This window comes from Molossus molossus, unplaced genomic scaffold (genome assembly GCF_014108415.1).
Source record: "Molossus molossus isolate mMolMol1 unplaced genomic scaffold, mMolMol1.p scaffold_m16_p_1, whole genome shotgun sequence".
Taxonomy (NCBI): Eukaryota; Metazoa; Chordata; class Mammalia; order Chiroptera; family Molossidae; genus Molossus; species Molossus molossus.
This window is the reverse complement of record NW_023425344.1, coordinates 85320215-85326242: the sequence shown is the minus strand read 5'-3', so window position 1 is coordinate 85326242 and position 6028 is coordinate 85320215.

The window sequence follows — 6028 nt, the reverse complement described above, 5'->3', positions numbered from 1 at the left end:
TCAACTGCAGGGCAGAGGATGTAGAGAGGAACACACTTGTATAGATGGCAGGACTGGAGTTCATGGGGAGACGGGAATTCCGGGGCAGGTGGGTGGCAGAGTCTCAGGGGGGCTGTCTCAAGCACTCCTCAACTCGGCCTCAACAACACGAAACCTGGGGGTCTAGGCTTCCGGACACACCGGCACGCGGAGAACATGATGGGCCTTGGCTTTCCTGGGACTGGGGCCTGTGTGCTCCTTCCCGTATTTCCCTCCGAGGCGGAGCGCCCTCAGCGTGGACGGAGCGTGAGACGCCCCTGGCAGGACTGCGCTGCACCCAGGCGGCGGAACCTACCTGCGGGGCCTGCTGCATGGCAGCTTCTCCAAAGCCGTGGCTTTTCTTCTTACCCAAATAAATACAGCGTTTAAGGAACTTAGAAAGAAAAGGAGATTACCACTTGGATCTAGGAACTGGAGTAAAGTGTGTCCAGAATCTTGGCCAGAAGCAAGCACGCATACTGAGTTGGCCAGATTTTTAGCACAGAAAACTCAAAACTCGCCAGTTCATGCCAGGACCAGACAATCCTGGGACTTCACGTTGGCCTCTTGGGGAGCCCAGAATCGATCCAGACTATACTGACTCCAGTCTTATCCTGTGCTGTCTTTGAAAGCAGGCCATAGCATCTCTCCTTTTGACATCCCTTCGGGAATAGATCCCGAGAGTCATTTCGCAGTGACGCCTGTGCACTTCCATGTTCGCCACGTTAACCTGTGTAAGGTTGGGGTACCCGGGAGTGGACTACGCTGTGAGCCAACATGGGTTGGCTCTATTCTGACAGACTTGTGAGTCCAGCATTTGGGGGTCCCTTTGCTTTCAAGGCTCTTTTGCACCAGAAGCATGGACTTTCCTCACCTCTGAAATGTCAACTATATTTAAATGTCAGTTGAAACTAAGAAAAACCAGTAGCATTTGACAAAGAATCTATTCCAAGGACCAGTCTCTCTCTCAAAAAACCAACTGGCTGCAGAGGGAATCAACTCCCCTAACAAATAAACAACACCTTGAACAGACTGGGGTGGCAACCCCAGTAACTGACAGGGAAGCCACAACACAAAGAAAGCAGCACTCAGGTCCCGACTCAGTGAACGCTTTCATCTCAGAGAATGGGGTTGCCGCTTTTTTCTTTGCCTGGTTTCAGGGTTTTGTGAAGATGAAAGAATGTAGGTCAAGCATAACTGTCAAACGCTGTGCCTCGTCCCAGGGGCCACATGCAAAGTACATGCGCCTTATGTAGGCACAGTGCAGACGCCGTTGCTATTCTAATATGTATATCAATGGGCAACCCAGTATCATGTTTCTGATATTCTCGTGTGTTTTACTAGAAGGACATGAAATGCTAGCTGTCCGCGTGGGTATGGCCTCCAGCAGCAACTTGTACTATGCACTTGGGACGAGGACAGTCTTTGAGGCCACAGCCTGCAAAACCAGTACCAGTGAGCTAATGTTTCAGACAGGAGGACGGACCATCATTGGGATGAGCTTTCCATCCAAGGCCTAGTTGTAGGTGGCGGAAAGACTATTCTGGTCTATACTCTATCACTTCCAGCTAATCCAAAATAACCTGGACTCTATCCATCAGCTTAACTTTTGAACCATATTTATTGTATCCTGGCCCCATTCTACTGAATTGCTTTTATTAAATTTGTCTTTGGTGGTGGTGGTGGTGGGGGTCACACCTTCATCTTTCATCAGAGGGTCCAAAACCAAGTCACTGCAGCCTGTTGTTGCACAACTATCTTGTCAAAACTTAGTTGAGGACCTTACCCTGGTTCCCCCTTTGTGAGAGGGTGAAGAGACGTTTCTTTCAGAACCCACATAAGGGACTCTGCTCTCCTTGAAGAATTCATGATTTGGTCTCTGTGAACAATGAGAATCGGAGTCATGGAGCAGGTAACTGACTCTTTTCTCCGTGATGACCTTATGTTGTTATGAATTATTATTTGTTTTAATCCTCACCCAAGGATATGTTTATTGATTTTTAGAGAGAGCAAAGGGGAGAGTAAGAGAGAGCAAGAGATGATCATCAATGTGAGAGAGAAACATCAATCATTTGCCTCCCGTTCATACCTCGACTGGGGATCAAACCTGCAACCTAGGTATATGCCTGACCAGGAATCAAACCCGCAACCTTTTGGTGTATGGAATGATGCTCCAACCAATTGAGCCACCGGGCCAGGGCTGAATTACTTTTTTCACCTTAAATCCAACGGCAGGAAAAATAACACTCAGTTTCTTACAGTTCCAAACACTGAAGGCTATCAGCTTATTTTAAAAATTGTGCTTGGAAAAAAAACCCACTTGTGATTTTAATAAGTATTTAAGACTAAATAAAATTTTAAAATCTTTAAAGAAAACAACTTAAAAAAAAAACAGAAAGAAACAGTACTAGTGATTTTGAAAAGACTGTTGATGTCACGGTGGTTTATTGGGTAAATACAAAGTAGAGGCTCTGGATTATTATTATTTTTTAAGCAAAGCTAAAGAGATTAGAAACCACGTACACATATTCTCTTCAGAATAAAAACAAATTAGTTTTAACTAACAATTAGGCACTTAAAATATAAATGTAAAATGGCATTTTGAAGTACAAACTATAGCTACACTCTTCAATTCCTCCTGAAATGTTTTTACAAACACAAAAGCACAAACATGGAAAACATACTTCTAAACAAAGATAATTTCTTCTTTTCAAGAAAAGAACCTGAATTCAAATCCCATCTGATAAACCAATGACTAAGGTACTGGTGGGTAGGAGAAAAGAGCTTTTGAAATCCACATATTTGATTAAAACATAAGCATTTAATAAAACTACTACAATAACATACAGTATATATCATAATGAAAAATATATTTCAGGAAAATAATGCATTCTAGGCTTAAAATTTTACTTTACAACAAGGCACTTAACACATTGAAACAGTACAGTAAATTTCTGAAAGAATGCAATTGACTACTTCTCAAACCTCATAATATTTCTTTTATGAATATACCATAACATAACCATACATTTTGCAGCATTAATCATTGCATAGGAGGTAAATTAAATATGAATCCCAACTTGGCAGCTAGATTAGCTTATATTTATAGTTTCTTATTCTTTTAAAAAACAATTTTAAATAATTCCTAAATAAACAACTATTCTCATTCATGATTCATTTAGAACAAAGCATAGTTAGATTAATTAATAATAAAATAAACCACAACTTATAAGGTGTGTATCTGTATAAAAACTTATCTTTGGGTACCTTAGACACCATTTTCAGTGTTTTAGGTATTGAAGTCAAGAGCACTTCTTAATAGACAAAATACTTTTAGCAAGTAAGTCAAATGAATTAAATAACTGCAACACAATGACATTAACAAAACAAAATACCAGGCATCTTTATACATACAAACAGAAAAGCCTTCAACACATGGCATATTACTTTTAATATGCTTGATTTAAACATGCAAACACATTAAGAAATTCCTTCTTACACTTCCTTACAGTACAGAAGTGTGTTAAGACCGGCTTAAGTTTTTAATCAGTTTTACAGTGCAAACAAAAATAACAATAAAAAAAGAATTAAAAAAGAAATATTTAAAATATTCAAGGACAAGGTGAAGTTTCAATGAAAAAAGAAACTGCATGAGTTCTAGCATGTAAAAAAAAAGGCAGCCAACTTGGTGTTTCAAAGTAAACAAAGTGTTGGTAGCTATAAAGGGAGACATGAATGATTGTGATGGTGAGAGGTAAAAATGGTCTGCAAATTTTCATCAAATGAATAAAAGATTAGAATTGCAACTCCCTGTGATCTAAGTACATTTTCCCTTTGGGAAAGGTTTAAAATACCTTTAAAATAATTTCTTTTACATTATGCTTCCATATTATTGGCAAAAATAATAAAAAACACGTCTTTTAAAAACATGAAAATACACTTTAAAAAGTGGCAAGTTTGTGTTCCAAATCATATAACGTACTTCCACAAGGAGGCGCTGGTACACAGCAAAGAACCTGATGCAAAGTCATCCATAAACCAGCCCAGAGACTAGCCCTCGCTCAAAACAGCATTCCTTCCACAGCAAAACTTGTTTCCCACGATGCCAGTCAATTCAATAACAAGTGCAAAATAACTTCCGGGGGAATTGGGGAAGCGTGATTTTCAGAGGAGCTCACTCAAAAAATAGATTCTGAGAGGAATTCATTTCCATTTCAAAGAATTTAGGGGAAAAAGTGGTATCATTTAGAGGAATTGCATGTTATAGATAGTGCACTGAGGGCTAAACTATAGGAAAAGCTTCAAACAGGAGTACTAGTTTACAAAAATAAGAGTAATAGGTAAGATGTCATGTCTTGATTAGCAAGGAAAGGAGCTCCAAAATTTTGTTTCCAAGGCAAGATCAACATTTTTTAAAATTGAGATATAACCGATGTATTAGTTTCAGGCACACAAAATGATGGTTTGATGTTTCTATGGACTGCAAAATGATCACCACAATAAGTCAAGTAATTGTTTATGTTTTTTATATTCCAAAATGGCATGTTGGGTTAAAGGTCAATTTTGCTTTCCTAAATGGAAATGAGATGCACTGTTTCTCCTATCTTCCCATTTTGAAACTTGGACATTTCCCTCACCCTGATTTGATACCACCTGCTTCCACAGCATCTATTAGAGAGCTGTGACATGTCCACACACGGGGGAGGGGAGGGCAGAGATGTTTTTAAAGTTCTTCAAAAGATGATGGCATTTTTAAAAAACTAGATTATTTGACTAAAATGCAAGGTTTACTGTTTCAAGGGTCTCCAACAATCAATGCACCAGGATTTTAAAAGCTTAAATATGTTTCCTAATTTAATTTGATGAAAAGGGGTCTAAGATGGAGTCAGGTAAGGCTCTAGGGTATACTAGGTTGTTCTATTTAAATTAGAAGCTCGCCCTGGCCCGTTGGAGCATCGGCCTAGGGACCAAGGAGTCACGGGTCTGATTCTACCCAAGGGCAGTAGCTTGGTTGTGGTTCATCTCCGTCCCTGGTTGGGGTCATGCGAGAGGCAGCCAGTCGATGTCTCTCTCTCACATCGATGTCTGTCTCTTTGTCTCTCTCTCTCTCTCCCCCTCCCACGTATCAGAAGCTAAATGGAAAAATATCCTCGGGTGAGGATTAAAAACAAAAATAAATTAGAGGCTCGACATTCCAGGGTCAGAGAGCAAAGCCCAGGCTCCGGGGTCAGATGTTTTTCCTCACAATCAGACAACAGGAATCTAAAAGCACTGTCTTTAAGCAGAACACCCTGTATTAGCACAAGTGCCAATATTTAGTAAATGAAAATAAGCTAAAATTATGTAGAATTATGACTAAACACATCCGGTAAGGTATAGATGTGTTTCCTATTGGTTTAGTAATAAATATCAGGAATATTTCTTGCATTCCGAAACCTGCCAAGAAGGTTCAGGGTTATGTGTCTTGTTTCTAATAACCAGATTAGAGAATCTCTCTTCTCAGCGTTGAATTCCACTGCGTTTCCTTTAGTGATTCTTCCATCACACAGAGCAACAGTGAGACTGGAAACACACCGACTTTTAGCACCAAAAGATGATGACCCTGCTGAACACATTTACGTTCGGATTGTGTTTCTCTCAAACCATTTAAAGGTCAGTTTTGTATATCAAATCAAGGCTGATTGGTTCATAACGACAAATTCAGGGTTGTTTTTTTTCATTCTCAGTGGTGGGAAATTTTTACCTTCGATATAAATGTAACTGCCTCTTTCCACCCAGTTGGCCTCTCTGCTCTCTATGTTGACTTTGTAACTTTTTTTTTTTTTTTTTATCCTCACCCGAGGGCATTTTTCCATTTTTTGTTCAGGTAGAGTGGGAGGGAGAGAGAAGAGAGAGAGAGAGAGAAACATCGACGTGAAAGGAACACATCGAGTGGCTGCCACCCGCACGACCGACCAGGGCTGGGGACAAACTGCAACCGAGGTACGTGCCCTTAGCGGGAACCGATCCC